Here is a 21,345-nt window from a genome sequence, read left to right on the forward strand (position 1 = left end):
CAGTTTGGGCCCAGCCATATGCACATCAGTCTTGACCCTGCTCCCCATTTGATCAGTCCAGCCCGAACTACCAGGCCAGGTCCTTACTAGACCAGAAACAAGCATCCTGGGACCAATTTCGGGGTATTACCCCTCATCATCCAGGCTAGCTTGAATGTGGTGGCATAGCAAGCACAGGACCCATGTCTGGGCATATCCTTCCCACTTAGGGTGACACATGCAAAAAGAACAGATGATGGACGCAATACAGAAAAAATCAAACATTCACCCCCAGTCACCGATCTGGTTTTAATCCATCTTGCTCGCCATGTCATTCCAGTTTGGGACCAGCCATATGCAAATCAGTCTAGACTCTGCTCCCCATGGGAACAGTCCAGCCCAAAAGACCAGGCCAGATCCTCCCTGGACCGGAAACCAGCATCCTAGGACCAGTTTTGAGGTATCACTCCACATCAGCCAGGTTAGCTTGAATCTGGTGACATATGGAGCACAGACCCACATCTAGGCATACCCTTCCCACTTAGGTCAACACATGCGAAAATAACAGATGATGGACGGAAAGTGGAACAAATCCAACATTCTCCCCAGTCACAGATCTGGGTTTCATCCATCAGTGTTTTTGCTCGCAATGCCAATTCGGTTTGGGCCCAGCCATATGCAAATCAGTCTTGGCCCTGCTCCCCTTGTGAACAGCCCAGCCTGAACTGCCAGGCCAAGTCCTTCCTGGACCAGCAACAAGCATCCTGGGACCAGTTTCAGGGTATCACCCCTCATCGGCCAGGCTAGCTTGAATCTGGTGGCATAGCAAGCATGGGACCCACATCTGGGCATATCTTTCCCACTTAGAGTGACACATGCAAAAAAAACAGATGATGGACAGGATGAGGAACAAATCACACATTCACCCTCAGTCACAGATCTAGGTTTAATCCATCAGTTTTTTTGCTTTACAAATTGATCAGGAGTTTCACTGTAACTACAGTTCAGAAGCATTGAGAATTGTGGAGGAAGTCAACATTACATTCGAATCCAAGTTAGTAGAAGTGTCTGCCTCAGCATCACTAAAATAACCAGATGCTTTTCCACCTGCGTTGATGATCCTCAGGAATACTAAATAACGGAAAGGACTTTTCCCTCATGAACTGTTAATGGGGAGAGCTAGAAGAAATTCTTGTATCCCTTTAGCTGTATCTGTGAATATAAGTGATGACATTGTATTTGACTACTTCAAAGGCCTAGCTGATGTGGTATGCTCTTCTCTCACCAGGCAAACCTGGCAACACTATCAGCAAATGAAGAATTGTAAAATTAACTCCAGCTTAGTGATTGGGTAATGGTGAAGAAGCACGTTTGAAAATCCAGTTTGGAGCCAAGGTAGTAAGGCCTTGAACAAGTGACCATAGTGGCAGATAGTGCTGTGAAATGTGCAACCTTGCAACTGCAGATCATGCATCTCACACAAAGAGTGTGAAGACTGCAGATTAAGAAGTGGTGACAACAACCACTGGCTCACAGGGTGAAGCTCGCCTTCTCTGCATGAATCGGGGGGGGAGGGCGGATGGTGGTAAAGAAAATCACGAGCTAGATCTAAATCAAATCTAGATCAGGAACAAGAAGAACAAATGGAAAAACAAGAGACTCAGGGCCGCATTACGAGTTAGGCAGACTTGAGACCGCCAGCCTCGCTGTGGTGGTCGGACCGCTGCAATCCAGGCAGTCACACTGCCACATTATGACCATGGCGGTCAGACCGGCAGGGCACCACCATTCCCACCAGGAACATGGTTCCTAATGTGCGGATGGCGGTTTGACTCGTTCTCAGCCACAGCGGCGCTGAGTTCAGCATCCCTGTGCTGAGAACGAGTCCCCTTTCTGCCAGTCTTTCCATGGAAGGGTCCCCGTCATGGAAAGACTGGTGGAATGGCTGTGCAGGCGGTCACAGGAGGCCCCTGAACTGCCCATGCATATGGAATGGGCAGTGCAGGAGCCCCCTGCCAGCACCCTCAGAATGCGCACTGTCTGCAAAGCAGACTGTGCACATTCAGACTGTGCTGATGTGCTACAGTATTTTGAGCCGAGACCAATACTGTAGCATTGTTCCTGCCGGGGTGACCAGCGCAAACTTTGAAATACGATGTTCCCGCCGATCAGCCCGTTGGGAACATGGTAATTCAGCGGAGGTGAGGCAGCCGGGTTGACTGCCACCTCATCCCCACAAGTTTGGTGGTCTGTTTGTCTGACCGCCAAACTTGTAATCAGGCCCTCAAACTCGAAATCGAGGAGTGAAGCTGAAAATAAGAGTTTTGAAAACCCCAGAAGATAATCAATTTGCAGTGAAAACAGAAAATTAAACCAGCAAACTCAAGTGGCAAGTAAAAATAAAGATGCAGCAGTAGCCATAAGTGGACGTGAAATTCAGAATGTGTATCATAGAGACAGATGACAATACTGTAATGACAGTGAAAGCATACAGCCGCTAGCTACAAGATCAACAGAAGTAACAGTACCAAACAAAAAGTATTCAACTCATGAATTGGCTTATGTAGCTGTCAATAAGCTAAATTTAAATGTCATCAAATTAACCCATTTCCTGATTATTTTTGAAGACCCTCCATGAATTTGACTTATTATGAACCTGCTGAAAAACATTAGTACTCAATAGATTTTTGAATGACCGTTGAACTTACTTTTTTTTAAGTGTTTTCCCTTTAAGCTTGTACAGTATTCATAGTTAGTAAATGTTATAAATTGCCTTTGTTGAATGACTGTTGATCTGATTTTTCTTTTTTTTAAAGTTTTCTTTCCTTTTAAACTTGTACAGTATTCACAGTTAGTAACTATTATAAATTACCCTTGTTAGAATAGTACGAGTTGTGAGTAATTGTTCATAATCATAACAGCATTAGTTAGAGCAGATTTCCAATTAACAAATAATGCCTATTTAGTTGTATGAATAATTTGCATGTGAAATGATTTTGCTATGCTCAACATAATCATATTTTCTTATTTCCTGGCCAGTCTAAGCACAAACTACATTTTAATATTTAAAATGTGACCACGTTTTCATTTCTACTGTCTCCACTTGCAACAACATGTGGATTGAAACATTATTGTATCTAATATGTGCTGTAATTTTGTAATTTCATTTCATAATAAGATGTTGTTCTTTGTAAACTCTAGCGGAAGCTTTCCTTTCAAAGGTTCTTGTTGTTCTCCCTCCTTGATGCTCAGTGGGTCTATTAATTTCATAGGTCTTTCATTGTTGTATGTGTAACAAGATCTTTACTCTCAAATCCGATTACATTAGGGCAAACGGAGACTAATATTATTCATTTAGGGGGTGGTATTAGGTATTGTTGGATTTTATTCTGCATTGTGATTTGATGAGAATACAATATTTTTGCTTATCTCTTGCTGACTATAATTTTGCTACAAATGAGGGATTATCCTGGTGGTGAGCCAGAGAAGGTTGCCTGATTACTATTATTTTGCAAGCCTAGCCTTATTTTTGCCCTATATAATGATTTAATTCTTTAAGTAAACCTTTATGGTTTCTAATTTATATCTGACTGAAAAAGGCTTATTTAATTGACTATGTTATTTGGTTTATTCTTAATTCTTACCTATTTAGCGACACATTTCCTGATGCATTCTTGAGGAAAACACCCGGCGATCCTACGTAGATGCTTCGTCTTTGGATGATATTTAAAGATAGCCTCAACACCTGCTATTACATCAAAGCTGAATAAGCAAAAAAAGAACATACAATAAAAAAAAAGAAACTACTAATGCTGCATTGCATTATTGCGACAGAACGAAAGCAGTAACTTAAACAATTAATACACCTCTGTCTATGGCGCAAAGTCGGTCCCTTTGGATTGCAGAGTGTTTTACGAGTGCGTGGAAATGTCAAGGCAATGTATTTGCCACAAGAGCAGAACTCGAGAGGGATATCAAATATATAATTCAATATATAATAAGTAAGCAAACAGATGGGGCATGTTAACATGTAACATAGTAGGGTAACGTGTTACTTGCCATTCATGCATGCCCATCAGTTGGGACAGAATATATTCACCTCGCCTTGCCGCATGGAGCCAGTATGGGAACTTGAGGTTCACCACAAGATGGCGCTCTCCCCTGATATTTATCGTTATTTTAACCATGTCTGCTATTGTGCGGTCGAGACTCACATTCGTGCCTTTGCGTCATTACAGCCAGCTTGTACGGCCGTTTCACTAGACAGAAACAGGAACGGCGTGGGGCGCTGCACTCTCTTCCGCGTTCCTCACACCAAGCAGCAAAGGTTCCCAGAAACGTGAAGTGGAAACAGAGCCTTAAGCAGGCCACTGGGATTAGAGGTGTATTTAGGCCCACCACTGATGTTTGATGAATTTACTAAATTTCATTCAATTAATTTATTCTGAAGTTTGATTACAATATGTGATCAAATAAATACAGCTGATACGACAGAGGAGTGGAAAGCAGTAGGCTGTGCTGTTAGAGATACATTATGTGGCAGATTCTCTGGTTTAGCTATGTTGCTATTTTGAGACATGTAATAAAGGGATGCGTGTAACAGCGCCAGTAATTCAATCAGTGCAAGGTGCATAGTATCGCGGTACCAAAGACACGTGGCCAGAAACTTCTCAGGCACAGCAATAATATCGAAGCCAGAAAAGAAATATTTAGTGACCGATTTAACTTAAATCTACTTCTGCTGCTGGCGCTTTGCACCGGCTTTTCCTGTTCCAACTGACAGTGCACAGCAAGTATATAATTAACATTCTAACCTTCACCTACACTTACGTGGCAATTTAGTGATTAGACCAGTGCTTAATTTGTGGAAAAGAAAAGTAAGTGCCAGGTCACTTTATCGGGAGGCCACTGTAGCCTGCACCAATCATTGCCCCTGCAAGGGCTGCCAATGACAGAAGCAACTCAAGTGCTAACCCTCGTACTGCTACAAGTGCTACAATTCAAACTATTCCAGGCCACCTACAACTATACTAATGGTGTGAGCGACAGGTGTTATTCGCTTTTAATGCATATTGACTTATTAAACACTGTTGTGCTTATCTCAAAATTTAACAGACAGCGCCACCGTGAGGTGGACTGTCACTAAAGCCAGTGCTGACAATTAAATGCTGGTGCAGAGCACTAGAAACCACCAACTCAAATTAAGCACCGAGTTAGGCAGATGTAGTTGAAGACATTTTATTGTCATGTCATGTAACTCATGCAGTAGAGTGGGAATATACCCGAAAGTGCAGCCTGTGTGGGGAAGGAAGTCTGGGTTACACACAGGGCGATGACTTAAAGAGGGTCATGGGCTGTGGAGCACAGCTTCCCTACATCCCCCACCAGTCCTGCAGCAATTACAGCAGGAACCTCCTCACTTACGCCTTATATTAGGCTGTGCTCAGCTGCAAGTAATTAGGGCCATATTTATACTCCGTTTGCGCCGAAATTGCGTCGTTTTTTTTGACGCAATTTCGACGCAAAACTAACGCCAACTAACGCCATATTTATACTATGGCGTTAGAGGCGAATAGCGCCAAAGTTCCTGGAATGTGCGTCATTTTTTAGCGTGAACCCCTTCCTTGCGTTAATGATATGCAAGGGAGGCGTTCCCGTCTAAAAAATGACTCCCAGGCCTTTACGTGGTATTTATACTCCCGGGCAAAAGAGACGCCCGGGAGTTGGCGTGGCAAAAAACGGCGCATTTGCGCCACTTTTTAACGCCTGCTCAGGGCAGGCGTTAAGGGGCCTGTGGGCTCAAAATGAGCCCACAGGTGCCCTCCCATGCCCCCAGGGACCCCCCCTGCCACCCTTGCCCACCCCAGGAGGACCCCCAAGGATGGAGGGACCCACCCCAGGGACATTCAGGTAAGTTCAGGTAAGTATAATTTTTTATTTTTTATATTTTTTTTTGGTGGCATAGGGGGGCCTTATTTGTGCCCCCCTACATGCCACTATGCCCAATGACCATGCCCAGGGGACAGAAGTCCCCTGGGCATGGCCATTGGGCAAGGGGGCATGACTCCTATCTTTACAATGATAGGAGTCATGTTGATGGGGGATGGGCGTCGTTAAAAAATGGCGCAAGTCGGGTTAAGACGATTTTTTCGACGTAACCTGACTTGCCCCATTTTAAGACGCCCATGCGCCATTTTCCCCCTACGCCGGCGCTGTCTGGTCTACGTGGTTTTTTCCCACGCAAACCAGGCAGCGCCGGTCTGATTGCGCCGTCTAACGCCATTCCATAAATACGGCGCCCGCATGGCGCTTCAGAATGGCGTTAGACGGCGCAAAACTTTTTGACGCTAAACTGCGTTAGCGCAGTTTAGCGTCAAAAAGTATAAATATGGGCCTTAGTACTCCAAGAAACTACCTATCCTAATGTCAAGCAGAGCCATAGGCACGTCTTGTTCCACCTGGTCATGATGGCCAGTTCAAGTAAACTCGGAGATTATGAAATGTACTTTTACTTCTTGTCAATGGTTTTGATGCCACCCGGCCACAATTGGACCTCAGCACTATCTGAATATGATTAACTCAGGTAGCCCCGGCACATACGTCAACGGCGATATGTTCCTGTGCAGTGGGACTGAGGGAAATCTGAAACAAGGGTTTTATGCAAGCGTGTGGCCTGTACCTTTCCTGTGGGAGCATCAACATTTGCTTTATTTATTCTTAAGTCTTACAAAAGGACGGCAAGCAAGCCACGGAGATCCTAGATCTTAAGTGGCTCCCCCCCCCATTTTGATCGGTGACCCATGCATCCTTTTCAGTACAGTATCTACTTAAAACTTTCTAATAGCCCAATGATGCTCTCAAGTTGAGTACAGACTGCCAGGGACTGTTGAAAATAATTGTGTTACATGCACAGTCCCATTCATACTCAACTTCTCTTGTCCTGTATCTTATGAGAAGCTGTCCACTCAATTACATCTAGAAACATCTCTGATGGTGGGCCCAGAAAGCAGATGGCATACAGAAGACTCAATTATTACATCTTCCCTTTTACCAGGTAAAGGCGGTTTGGCCTACGTTAGAGGATCTTTTGATACAGCAAGGTTTAGTGAGTAGCTTAGTTTTTCTTTTTGTGCCAAAATAGTCTTCTGACAGTGGATTAACATTCTGCACCTCAACTCACCATGGGAGGCATCCACTAGAAACCAATAGGTGCTGAAAGTGTGAACGTGTAAATGGATGGATGTAGAGGAATTTTATTAAGTCACTTTTTTGATTGCCCAAGGAGAAGCAACTCCTCCCATTAGCCATGGTGCCACCCTGCAGTCAAAGGTGACAATTGAAAGGTGTCAAGGGTCTCAAAGCACTGATAATTCCACTATTAAAACCGGGAAAACCGCCTGATGATAGCGGAGCCTATAGGCGCCTATCTATGTTGAACTCGGATTATAAAATCCTAACTCGCATACTAGCGACCAGATCACTCCCATACATGACCCGATTGGTCCACAGAGACCAGGCGGGCTTTATCCCTACCAGGAATACTGCCCAGAATATCAGTCGAGTTAGTAATATCCTAGATGCTGTCGCCCCAGAGGTAGACACGGCAAACATACTGGCAGTAGACATAGAAAAAGCATTTGATAGTTTAGAATGGGACTATTTATATGCAGTCCTTGCTCGCATGGGCCTAGGGGCTTCCTAAAATGGACGAAACGTTTATATACAGAGTCGAAAGCAAGGGTTGGAACCGGGGTCATGATTTCTGAACAATACTCATTAGAAAGGGGCACTAGACAGGGTTTCCTGCACTCACCCTTATTATTTGCCTTGGCAATGGAACCCCTGGCTGCCCAGGCTAGAACCGCCGATTGGTATCAGGGATTGACGCAGGGGAACTCACCTCACAAAATAGTGCTTTATGCAGACGACCTCCTCCTATATTTACAAGACCCTGACTCGGACCTTAGAGGAGCTTGTGCTCTCCTAGCACTATTCGGCCGATTAACAGGCTTAAAGGTAAATTGACGGAAATCGTACTTGTTCCTGTTGCGGGAGAATCGCGGGCACCTGAGGGGCTTGAGAATGTGACCTGGGAACCCTGTTGCATGTCGTACCTTTGAGTGAGAATATATCACGCACAGGCGTACGCCTTGGAAAGTATCATTGGGGGAGCCATAAGGGCATTGAAAACCAACATGGGCTTTTGGGGATCACTCCTGATCTCTGTAGCTGGGCGCATAGCACTTATTAAGATGATAGTGCTCTTGCAGCATTGCCGGTCTGGATCCCGGCCCCGTTCTTCTGGGAAATCTACTCCTTGTTCACGGCATTCACATGGGGAGACGGGAGACGCAGAGTGGCTCTAACCACTTTAAAGCGACCTAGAGCAGAAGGGGGCATGGCGGTCCCTGATCTTTAGGCCTATTATTTAGCGGCACAGCTGCAGTGGCTTGCCCGGTGGGTGGCAGAGGGCAGGACCGTAGTAATAGACGGGAACAGAACAACCCCCCCTGTGTTGACACTGGCGGGCATATTTCTCAACCTCAGTCGATCGGAACGAGCACTCGCTTCGGAGACCCGGGTTCTCCGTCGGTGCTGGAGAAGATGCCTTTATAGGACACACATGACTATACCCCACACGCCCGAGATACCGATGACATGGTTACAGTGGCTACCTAGGGCGGGAGATTGGAGGGGACTGGCGACTTGGGAAGAGGCGGGGGCCTTACAGATGGGAGACCTTTATCGCGAGAGTAATCTATTACCGTTCAAAGATTTTCGACAGACCCATGACCTACCACGAGGCCACTTCCTGCTGTATCAAGCACTGACACGCACCATTAGCATGCACTGGTGTTTAGAAAGTGGCGAGCCATGCCCCCACAGGCCCAGCACTTACATAATGACCTCCGATGGCACACAAAAAGCCATTTCTGGTTTATGTAGGGCAATTCACTCAGGACAGATGCGCCCTCTAGAGGACCTACGGCATAAATGGGAGACAGACCTGGGGACCCTTATACCGGAGGAGGCCTGGGACCAGATATTAGACAAAGCACCAAAGGTCTCTAGAAATGCCAGGTTTCAACTTATACACTACTACGTCATATATAGGGTATATCTTACCCCGAAAAGACTCAGGGAGCACCTACATATACTACATGCGAAATGCCCTAGATGCAGAGAAAAGGCAGCAGAATTCATACACATGTTGTGGTCCTGCCCCCATTTGACTACATACTGGAAACCAGTGATTACATATGTAGCGGAAATAAATGAGCGAGAAGCGGAGTGTACACCAGCCCACTGCTTGTTGCACTGGTTCCCCCACACTTCCAAGACCAGAGCAACTAGTAAACTCCAGGACATAGCGTACATCCTGGCCAAACGGGAATTGACAAAAAATTGGAAGAACGCAGCGGCTCCCAATATTCAAAGCTGGAAAAGGGAGTTATGGCGATGGGCAGTATATGAAGGTTTGGTTCTGAAAAGGGAGCTAGCTCAAGGAGGGGGTTCCCCGGACCTGACGAATGTTTGGGAGCAGATCGTCACGGCACTGCAGGAAGAGGTAGAGCCTTCCCAGACTGAATAGACTATCCATACTATACCGACCGCACCATGCAGTGCCACACCCTCCATAGCAGACCATTGGCAGAGAAGAGGCCTGAACACATACAAGTCCCATAAATAGGAGCAAACAGAGAGGCAACCTGATGCAATACAAGCTTGGGTGCAGCCGGACACATTGGCACAGGGCAGGGTGCGGGTGGGCAGAGGGGGCAAGGGGGCATAGGGGTGGGATAGGGCTGGATGGAACTGAATATATATGAACCCTAGTCTGCTGACCAGAGCAATACACTAACTACTGTTTTCCTCAAGCATGTATACAATAAGACCAGGATGTACTGAGAGGGATGAGCAATAGCAGATTGTATTATTCCTCGGTCATGATTCCCATGCTCTGTGATTATGAACTAGCAGCAAAGTAGCAACTGGTCTAGAATGGAACAGACCTGTTCATGGATTTATATTGTATAAATACAGCATTTGAGTACCCCAGCGGGGGAAGTTGTTGTGGAATTGAAAAACCAATAAAATCTGTTTACAAAAAAAAGGTGTCATGGGTCTCATTATAAGGGTCCCAATTAAGAGAAAAAACACAAAGGATAAATACTTCCTTGGCAATCTAGTAGCTTTTGATTGTAGCTGAAAATGAATGTAGAGATGAATCGAGTTGAATTACAGTCTCGCCCTGACATCAGGAATAATAAAGAGCCCAGCTAGATGGATCTAGAAGAAATCCAGCAGACTCCTGCTACAATGGTTCAAAACTGAGCCACAACAATAGTAGCCAATGGGTGAAGAACAAGCAGAAAAATAAGGGAACTAATCAATCACTTGCTGATGTCTTCTTATATATTATTTGAAAAGGAATTGAAATCACAGGAAAAACCTTCTTCTACCTTGGACTGGGAATCTTGGATAGGTTTCCTAGGATACACCATTGCTTAGAAAAGTACATGTTTTAAAGCTTGTCAATGTTTCCTTTCTGAAAGGATGGTGCCAAAGTAGTGTAAGAAGAAGTTTGACCTCCTTTGTACCACACTGTCCTCCACTGCTTCACTCCTACCATTCTTGCCCAAACTTGTGGAATACCCTTCTGGGTGACTGCAAGCATGGAAACGCCAGTGCTGTTTGTGTGATTGCACTGCCCACGTACCTGCTGAGTGTAGCATTGAGCCACATGCCAGCCAATCAAACAAGAAGTATGCATGACTGTCATTTCTGATAAGCTTGTAGAGCTCTTGCCATTCCTGAAGCCCCTGTATCTTAAGTATGCTCACTCACACTATGTTGGAATCCAAACAGTTTGCTTATCTTACCTGAAAACACATTAGGATATTCTTTATGTGAGGTCTTGTGCCAGGGCACAGGGTACGACGGAGGTCGAGCCGATCCTGGAGTCCCCCAGGTGTACCCCAAAAAGCCTATTCCAGGGTAACACTCAACAACGTGATGACGTCATCGGGAGTCCCACGAGAAAAGCCGGAAGAAGATGGACTACGGTGTTGTTGGAGGGAGAGGATCGTGAAGGCGAGGACAGCCAGGTGCTGAGGAGCAGAGAGCAGACTGGAGAAGAGGATCCCAAGACTACGTGTGGAGCGGACAGAGGAGAGCCAAAGGACTCGAGCTATGTGGCAGAGGAGAGGGAGAACGGAGAAGCCAGACACGTCCCCGGAGAGACATGGCTTCTGCAGGTACGGGACCGCGTATGTGTCTTCTTTCCACTTTGTGTGAGCACTAACGATAAGCTTGTGTGCTTTCACCTCGAGAATAATTAACAAAAGAAACCAGTTATTCGACTTGAATAGCTGCAACGATAAATGACGCTATTATAACAGTCTCTCAGGCGCAGCACCTTCCTTTCTTGCGTGGGGCACAGCAACAGAGTACTTTACGGTGTCTTTAAGCTAATTACCCCAAGTATTTTTCCCTTGTCCCCTTTAATGTCCACAACTCAAACTACATGTGCACAAAAAGAAAAGCACTTAACAAAAAGAAAGAAAAACAAAAGAAAACACTTACCTGATAAGCGCTTCTTTGTTTTGTTTCCTCCCCTTCTCTCGCTGGCCACCAGACAACAAACCAACGACGAAGCTTCACAGAGCTGGGGAAACATAAGAACAGAAAACATATTATCAAATGGAGAGAATAATCAAGACCTGGCAAAACAAAGTCCTAAAAAAAAGAAAACAAAACTTTTTAATTGAATAAACGAACATATTGAAATCCCATATTTCGAGAGTACTGCTTATCTATACAGGAAGAAGTATTATAACCCTCCCTGGTTTGGGTGGTGTCTTGTGACAGTGGTGCCAGAAGTGGGATTCGAAGCAGTATACAGGAGAGAACCATGGAGGGCCATCCAGCTCTGGCAGATAAGATAGACCAGTTAGCTGAGGGGCAAAGACACCTACAGCTGTTATGGGAAGAACAGGTAAAGGAGGCAAGGTCTGATAGAGGCGCTTTGCAGACTGCATTGAAAAACCAAGCCACTATAATTGTTAGTAATCATTTGGTACATGAGACGACTCTGGAGGAACTCATGGAGACTATCGCCACTACTAGGGTACAACCCACGGTACCCAGCTCGTACCACAAAAATATCAGGAAGGAGAGGACCCAGATTCCTTCTTCACTATCTACGAAAGAGTCGCCATGTCAGCCAATTGGCCCAGGGAGCAGTGGGGCCAATATGTTGCTCCGCTGTTGACAGGGGCTTTACAATCAGCCTATCAGGCAGTCAATCCCGGGGGGGTGCGGGGTGACCCCTTATAGTGAAATAAAGAAAGCAATATTAGAATGAGTGGGATTAGACAAGGGGAGTTATAGACTCTGTTTTCGTAGGACCAAATGGATTCCCTCAGAGAATCCCCGAGCACTACCTTATAGAGTGCAGGATGAGGGATGTAAATGGCTAAACCCCACAGAATGTACCAAAAAGGAACTCCTACAAGCCATTCTAGTAGAACAATATTTAGAAGCTTTACCCACAACCACTAGAAATTGGATACGACAACATCCTGATGTTACCATATCTTCTGCGATTGAGCTACCCTGTGCATATCATAGAGGTCCATACTTCCGAAGTGCTACAGGGAGAAGTTTACCCTCGGTTACAAAGACCTCCAACCTTTCCTCCCTTATAAGGAGTCCTACTGGACTCCCCTCCGACAAAACCCCAGCCCTACGTTTTCCGCTTAAAGAACCCCTTTCAACTCCGCAGTGTTACAATTGTGCAGAGTGGGGACACAGAGCAAGAAATTGTCCTCACAAATGCCCAACAGCTGAACCTATGGAGATAGGACTGACTAAAGGGATTGTTTTGTGGGCTGGAGGTACAACTCCTACATGTATGACCTGCGTGTCTGTAAACAGTTTGTCCAAACAAGCCTTAGTAGATTCTGGCTGTAGTCAAAGCATCATTAATGGAAAGCTGGTTAAACCGGAACAATGGTTACAGGGAGAGCCGGTGGTCATAACATGCATACATGGGGATAAAAAAAGATATCCCATTGAAGAGATTCCGACAAACTGGAGAGGTTGGGAAGAGAGGATTATGGTGGGGGAATACCCAATGTGGTAGAGGACACCATCATTATAGGCACAGATTATACAGCCTTCCCTTAATATTAGATAGTATTCAGCCGCAAAATCCCATGGAGTCATGGTTACAAGGGGCCCTTTTCTCCCCGGAGGACATTGAACGTTCCAAAACAAAGGAACACCTGACAAAAAGTCAGAAAAGAATCCAAAAAACAGCATATTGACTGAAGGACAATAGTAATGATACTAGTTCTATCCCCGAAGGGAAAAAAGTACAAACCAACTCAGCGGAATTTAGGATGTGCCAAAGGGATGACCCATCCCTCAATTATGCTTGGACTACAGCCAGCTCTAACCCTACAGATCAGGTGGGTCCCTATTTTCTGATCCAAAATGGATTATTGTATAGATGTGTCCAACACCAAGGAACCCCAAAGACACAATTGGTGGTTCCCCGGGCTTACAGGGAACAGGTACTGCATTTAGCCCATGGACAAGTGGGGGGGGGGGAATTTTGGTCGAGATAAAACAGAAGAATATCTATTACGATGGTTCTATTGGCCAGGAGTATTTTGGGATGTTAGAAGACACTGTAGAGCATGTCCCAAGTGCCAATTGGTTAACCCTAGTAACGAACCAAGAGCCCCACTATTTCCCTTACCCATAATAGAAACACCCTTTTCTCAAGTAGGATTGGATTTGACTGGTCCATTAGTAGCTTCTTTTAAGGGTTATCAGTACATACTGGTTTTAGTTGATTACGCTACAAGATATTCAGAAGTTATTCCCCTGACTAGTATGACAGCCAAGAGCATAGCGCAGGCGATGATTGGGTTTTTCTCTAGAGTCGGGTACCCTAAAGAAATTCTTACAGATCAGGGAACTCCATTCATGTCACAAATAATGGCAGAAGTCTGTCCATTGCTAGGAGTCAGGTACATAAGATCATTGGTTTACCATCCACAAACAGACGGGTTGGTCGAGAGATACAATACAACAATCAAAACTTTGTTGAGGAATACCATAACCGAAACAGGGAAAGACTGGGATAAGTTAACGGTAGTCAGTTGTTTTTAGGGTGGGTTGTTTTTGAGATAGGTTTTAGGGCTCATGGTGGGGGGGGGTAGTTTGTTATCCAATGCTGATTATTTGTCCCTATATCCTACGGACTCGTGGCTACAGCAGCCACTCTCTGGGGAGAGCGAGTGTGCCAGGGCACAGGGTACGACGGAGGTTGGGCCGATCCTGGAGTCCCCCAGGGGTACTCCAAAAAGCCTATTCCCGGGTAACAGGAGACAACGTGATGACGTCATCGGGAGTCCCGCAGAAAAGCTGGAAGAAGATGGGCCGTGGGTTGTCAGAGGGAGAGGAACGTGAAGACGAGGACAGCCGGGCGCTGAGAAGCAGACTGGAGAAGAGGATCCCAAGACTACGTGTGGGGCGGACGGAGGAAAGCTGAAGGACTCGAGCACTGTGGCAGAGGAAAGGGAGAGCGGAGAAGCCAGCCACATCCACGGAGGGATGTAGCTCCTGCAGGTACGGGACCGCATATGCGTTCCGTTAACAAAATTGATTGGGAAAGTCAGGAGGGAACGGGGAAGAGAGTTGGGCACCACGAGCACCGCACATAAAGGGAAAAAAACATAACAACAACCAAGACATATTTCTTTCTTTCATTTCTTTGTTCAATTTGTTTTGTGTGTTCTTTCCACTGTGTGTGAGCACTAACGATAAGCTTGTGTGCTTTCACCTGGGGAATAATTAACAAAAGAAACCAATTATTCGACTTGAATAACCCCAATGATATTATAACAGTCTCTCAGGGGCAGGACCTTCCTTTCTTGCGTGGGGCACAGCAACAGAGTACTTTACGGTGTCTTTAAGATAATTACCACAAGTATTTTCCCCTTGTCCCTTTTAAAGTACACAACTCAAACTACACGTGCACAAAAGGAAAAGCACTTAACAAAAAAAGAAAGTAAAAGAAAAAAAAAAAGAAAACACTTACCTGATAGAGGCTTCTTTGTTTTGTTTCCTCCCCTTCTCTCTCTGGCCACTGGACAACGAACCGACGACGAAGCTTCATAGAGCTGGGGAAACATAAGAACAGAAAACAGATTATCAAGTGGAGATAATAATCAAGACCTGGGAAAACAAAGTCCTAAAAAAAAGGAAACAAAACTCTTTAGTTGAATAAACGAACATATTGAAAAACCATATTTCGAGAGTACTGCTTATCTATACAGGAAGAAGTATTATAACCCTCCCTTGATCGGGTGCTGTCTGTGACAGGTCTCTAACAACTCATATCGGGAAACGTCCGGAACAACCACGCTGGAACCACAACAACATTGATAGCGCAAGTGGAACCATGCTTGTGTTAACAACGACCCCCTTTTTTCCCTGCTATAAACATGCATGTGCTGAACAACGCACATGCGCGGTTAAGGCAGAGAAAAGGGGAGTCAGCATCAGGAGAGGATGCAGTCAGGTAAGTTGGGCTGTGGGGGTAGTTTTGTTTTTAGGGCAGGGGTCGGAGAGTCAGGGTAATTTGGTTTTTCGGGGCGGGGTGGGGGTTGGTGTAATATTGTATTTAGAGCTGGTGGGGGCAGGTTTTTAGGGGTGGGGGTTGGGGTAATTTTGTATTTAGGGTGGGTGCGGTTGGGTTTTAAGGGGCGGGTTTGGGGTAATTTTGTATTTAGGGCGGATGAGGGGTCGGGTTTTTAGGGGCAGGGGTGGGGGGGTCGGGGTAATTTTGTTTTTAAGGGCAGGGGTGGGGGTTGGGGTAGGACGCGGTCAGGTAAGTGGGGCTGGGAGAGGATTGGGGGTAGTTTTTAGGGGTGGGGTGGTTGGGTTATTGTTTTTTTAAGGGGCTGGGTTTGGGGGTCGGGGTAGTTTTGTTTTTAGGGTGGGGGTCGGGTACAATGGGTTTTAGGGTGAGGTGGGAGGTCAGGGTAATTTTGTTTCAGGGACGGGGTCGGTTGTTTTTAGGGTGGGTGGGGTAATTTGGTTTTTAGGGGCGGGGGTGGGGGTTGGGGTAATTTTGTATATAGAGCTGGTGGGGCAAGTTTTTAGGGGTGGGGGTCGGGGTAATTTTGTATTTAGGGTGGGTGGGGGTGATTTTTAAGGGGCGGGGTGGGGGTTCGGGGTAATTTTTTATTTAGGGAGGGTGGGGAGTCAGGTTTTTAGGGGCGGGGGTAGGGGTAATTTTGTTTTTAGGGGCGGGGGTAGGGGTTTGGGTAGGATCTGGTCAGGTAAGTGAGGCTGGGAGAGGATTGGGGGTAGTTTTTAGGGGTGGAGTGGTTGGATTATTGTTTATTTAAGGGGCTGGGGTTGGGGGTCGGGGTAGTTTTGTTTTTAGGGTGGGGGGTCGGGGTACCATGGGTTTGAGGGTTGGCATGAGGGGGTTGGGGTAGTTTTATTTTTAGGTGGGGGTCAGTTGTTTTTAGGGCAGGTGGGGGGTCGGTGTAGGTTTTAGGGCTCAGGGTGGGTGGTCATTCACTCTTGTATCAACGTTGTATCATGGCCATTTCAGAGTGAATTTTATGGTTATAGATGAGCAGTGGAAGAGGAGAGCAGTGTGGGGACAGCATTGTGGAATGACCACCCTTTGGTCTCTGGAAAGTAGAATTGAAGCAAACAGAAGGTAAAAGGAAAAAAAAGAATCACTTTAAGCTTACCATCTTTCTAACAAGGCAAGACAAAATAGTTTGTAACTCTGCTGTTTACTAGTACATGTTTGATTTACAGGAATATGTGTCTTGTACTTTTGTGACAATGTATGACAATGCACTTACAAATAGCCAAGGAAATTCCCCAGCTTCTCCATGAATCATGTAATTTAGTACTCAAACAAATATGGTCGCTGCGCAGGATACGTACCTAACCTCAACACATCCTTGTATGCATAAACTTTCTTCACCTTCCTGGAACACACTGTTCCATGAGCTTCACTACGTCACTGACACTCATAAGTCTGTACAGTTAACTGTGTCATTGGAGCACACCAGACCACCCTTTACTGCTTTCTACCACCGTACTGGGAGGCGCAGCCGATGCTCGAAGGGACGGTAGTTAACACCCGACACCATGAGGCAGTAAACAAAGGGGAATGGCAGAAGCAAGAGTGGTGAAAACCTGCCAGAAGATTAAGTGGTCACCCAATGACCGAAGCATGCAGGTTTTGAATGACTGAGTCCAGGGAAGAGGGCGGTGCCGCATGCACTACAAAAGGCGACCAGGACAAGCATGTACCAACATTGTCGCCTGGACAAACTGCTTGTCGGAAGGGACCTAACTCCAAAAATGGCCACCAGCTATCATAAGTATCTGAAAAGTTTCAGGACGGTGACTGGAGGGGAAGTGAGAACTTGCACTAGTGACAAAATGAAAGAATTTATATGTTGGCCTTTTGATCAGGGCAAATCCAGAACTTTGGCACAAACACACTTGAGTGCAGTGGCATACCACTCAAAGCTGCCCAGGGGGGTGGACACGCCCAACACATTTTACTGATGTGCAGCAATGAAAGGCGGGGCAGCATGCAGCCAAAGTGTCACAACACCAGACTCTGAGAGGTTAAAGGTGATCCTAAAGGCCCTGCCGGGAATCTGTAGGTTCCCCGAGGAAACTCACTTGTTCAAGGCTGCTTTTGCAATGGCGTTCTTTGGGCATTTATGGTGAACAAGCTGGTAGCACCATCAAGGAATGAACCTGGGCTCAGCTTGTTTGTGGGTGGAGGACCTACAAATGGGGACAAGCATTTGGGGGCATATTTATACTCCGTTTGCGCCGAATTTGCGTCGTTTTTTTCGACGCAAATTCGACGCAAAACTAACTCCAGATTTATACTTTGGCGTTAGACACGTCTAGCGCCAAAGTTCATGGAGTTAGCGTCATTTTTTTGCGTGAACACCTTCCTTGCGTTAATGATATGCAAGGTAGGCGTTCCCGTCTAAAAAAAGGACTGCGATGCTATTGCGTCGGATTTATACTCCCGGGCAAAAATGACGCCCGGGAGTGGGCGGGACTAAAAAACCCGCATTTGCATCGGATTTTAGCGCCTGGGTCAGGGCAGGCGTTAAGGGACCTGTGGGTTCAGAATGAGCCCAGAGGTGCCCTCCCAAGCCCCCAGGGACACCCCCTGCCACCCTTGCCCACCCCAGGAGGACACCCAAGGATGGAGGGACCCACCCCAGGGAAGAGAAGGTAAGTATTTAAAAAAAAAAAAAAATTGGCATAGGGGGGCCTGATTTGTGCCCCCCTACATGCCACTATGCCCAATGACCATGCCCAGGGGACAGAAGTCCCCTGGGCATGGCCATTGGGCAAGGGGGCATGACTCCTGTCTTTGCTAAGACAGGAGTCATGTTAATGGCGTCTGGGCGCCCCCAAAAAATGGCGCAAATCGGGTTAAGACGTTTTTTTTTGCCTCAGCCTGACTTGCCCCATTTTTGGACGCCCAAACGCCATTTTTCCCTACGCCGGCGCTGCCTGGTGTACGTGTTTTTTTTTCACGCACACCAGGCAGCGCCGGTCGGCTAACGCCGGCTAACGCCGGCTAACGCCATTCAATAAATACGGCGCCCGCATGGCGCTTCAGAATGGCGTTAGCCGGCGCTAATTTTTTTGGCGCTAAACTGCGTTAGCGCAGTTTTGCATCAAAAAGTATAAATATGGGCCTTGGTGTTGTACCTGAGGAGGTAAAAAACCGACTAGGAGGGAAGGGGCCATGTCACACCGCAGGAGAGTCTTGTGGCAAGTAAGCACTGCCCAGTGTGCATATCCCACAGCTATATGCAGATCAGGGCAGGGGGCAGCCCCCACTGTTCATACACGAGGATGGTAGCTTCCTCAGCAGGTTTCAATTCACAGCAGTAGTACACCTGGCCTTAGCAGGGACAGGCTAAGCACCCGCCCCCTTTGGGTCCCACTCACTCTACATCGGGCTGCCATGACTGCAGCAGCACACATCATTGCGGAGGAGGGGATCTGGTGCATAGGGAGGTGGAGGTCCTCAGGATTAAGTTCTACATCAGGCTGGCATCATGCTAACATGGGCATACGCTCTTGTCACAGAGAATGGAACTGAGAAACAGACGGTGTGGATAATAGGATATTTGTACATCACAAGTGAGCTCTAGTGGGCCAGCACAAAGAAACTTTAGGCAGCATAGGGCTGTGTAACACAGAGAAGTCCAGGCATGAATGGGAAAGAGCTTCTCCCAGTGATACAGGAGGCGCAATGGGCATGCAGGAACCCTGACGGGGTGGTCATTCATCAGGGGGGCAACGATCTGGCTGGGATGGGCTGCAAAGACCTGTTGGAGGCCATCCAATCGGCTTTAATCTTCCTGTTATGACTGGTGCACCTGGCCAACATAGTTTGGTTAGAAATTATCGCAAGACACAAGTGGTGTGGGCGGATAACAAGGGGGCCGTACACAGATCCAGGAAGAAGTTGCACATAGCAATAAGCAAGTTCTGTAAAGGCATGGGTTGGGAGTTTGTGAGGTATGGTCTCATTAACCTGAGGATGCTGGGATTTTACTCAGAGGACAGGGTTCACCTTTCTAACATAGGGACAGACATGTTCCTTCTGAACATCGTCAGGCACTCGAGCTGCTGAGTTTTTCCTAATTCTGGGAGGAGCTGTTGGAGGTTGGTAAATCACTTCCAGCTTGGTGGGAGTTAAAAGGTTTTAACAATAAATATCTTCACACAAAGATGTAAAAGGGCATGGCCTGGATAAGGTCCTTGAGATGCCTCACGGCAGGGACACACGATTGCCCAGATAGGCAGTTCTAATGCGATGCATTTGCGTTTCCTCTGCCACTACACAGTCTGAAACATCTCTAACCCACCGCTTTTCCAAAGGAGCCTTTGTCCCCATCCAAGTAATGGCCACATGTCTCCTCGCCAGCTGTATGAATCTGTATGTCACTTTACGGTTCTTGGGGAGGACCAGTAGCCCCAACAAACACAGCGAAGGTGCTAAATCACATGTAAGGGAGGTGGCCCTGTTTACCAGTACATCACTCTCCTTCAGAAAGCCCCCCAACCCACAACTCCATATATAAAATCTGCCCCCCTACTGCACATCAGGGACATGTGAAAAGGTGGCCTGGGCTACTTTTATTTAAGCTGATAAGGGTCACGTAGGTGCCATTCATGAAGGTAATATGAATCAATTTGGATCAGGCATTACTGGACACTGTCCTCAATAACTCACATGTCCTAGCCCAGTCCACATCTGTAATAGGGGTCCCCAGACCTGCTTCCCACACACCCTCAGTGGCACCTTCACTGTGTCATCCTTCAATGTCTTATATAACAATGAAATAAGATGCCAACCCAACCCCAGTGTCAGTACTGCACCCAGAGTAGCCGAGGTGGACAGAGCCTCTGAGTTAGGTGGCCTAATTCCACTCGCTGTGTCATATACACCTGCACAATGAAGAAATCACCCTGGTTCCATATCGAATCTCTCCTGTGCCTCCACAAAAGAGAGAAACACCTCAGTAGGCTACAAATCCCCCATTACTTCACTGCCCTCCTCCCGCCAAGAGCAGTAAGACATAGTATCCTCCTCCCAGCGAAACGGAGCCATGATACATATTGGCAGTTCTTATGAGAAGGATCCCTCCTGATTACCACCAAACACCAACCTATACCAAACCTCCGATGTCTGCCACACCAAAAAAGGTGTATTGCAAGACACCCCAGCCCCCCCCAGGAGGCACCCAGAGAGCTTGTTCCCCTCCACCATTTCTGCTAACAGATCCTTCTCCCAATTGGCCCCTCCTCCATCCATTTCACCGCATGTTGCATGTGAGATGCATAATAGTAGTACCACAAGTTGGGTACATGTCAGAGTCACCAGATCCTCGGGGTCTGTGCACACTCCCAACACGTCCACCACTGAACAGGTCCAAGACTCTGATAGATAAATCACAGAGACTGAGAGAGTTCAAGAGGGGAAGAGGGGATTAGGAAGGGAACAGCTGGGAAGGAGACCTGTAGTAAGAAAAAGGTTAGAACACACAATATGAAAATTATATCTCCTGAAATCAATAGTAGATTATGATTCTAAGCCTAGTCACTCTGAAAACATGAACAATCTAAGAGTCAAGATTAAAATGACTAAGTTTCAAGATGGCCGGATACCTGTAGGGGAATCAAGATGAATTAAATTAAAACTTTCTTATTCAAGTACTTTCCTTTACATGAGAATCAGAAAAAACATTCTGACTAAATTTT

General features: G+C 46.5%; 3 long non-coding RNA genes across 3 annotated transcripts in view; 2 read left to right on the forward strand and 1 right to left on the reverse strand.

Moving 5' to 3' along the window:
* The window catches only part of LOC138267585 (uncharacterized), a 137,980-nt gene extending 134,203 nt beyond the window's left edge, over window positions 1-3,777 (forward strand). The window contains exon 3 of the long non-coding RNA XR_011199825.1: window positions 3,632-3,777. This is a non-coding gene — a long non-coding RNA (uncharacterized lncRNA). The remainder of the gene's footprint in view (window positions 1-3,631) is intronic.
* The window catches only part of LOC138267588 (uncharacterized), a 33,184-nt gene extending 22,209 nt beyond the window's left edge, over window positions 1-10,975 (reverse strand). Inside the window, exon 1 of the long non-coding RNA XR_011199826.1 lies at window positions 10,863-10,975. This is a non-coding gene — a long non-coding RNA (uncharacterized lncRNA). The remainder of the gene's footprint in view (window positions 1-10,862) is intronic.
* A 35-nt stretch (window positions 10,976-11,010) lies between these two features.
* LOC138267578 (uncharacterized) lies at window positions 11,011-11,774 on the forward strand. Its single transcript, XR_011199824.1, has 2 exons — window positions 11,011-11,237; window positions 11,618-11,774. It is a non-coding gene; the product is annotated as an uncharacterized lncRNA (long non-coding RNA).
* The last annotated feature ends 9,571 nt before the right edge of the window (window positions 11,775-21,345 follow it).

This window comes from Pleurodeles waltl, chromosome 2_1 (genome assembly GCF_031143425.1).
Source record: "Pleurodeles waltl isolate 20211129_DDA chromosome 2_1, aPleWal1.hap1.20221129, whole genome shotgun sequence".
Taxonomy (NCBI): domain Eukaryota; kingdom Metazoa; phylum Chordata; class Amphibia; order Caudata; family Salamandridae; genus Pleurodeles; species Pleurodeles waltl.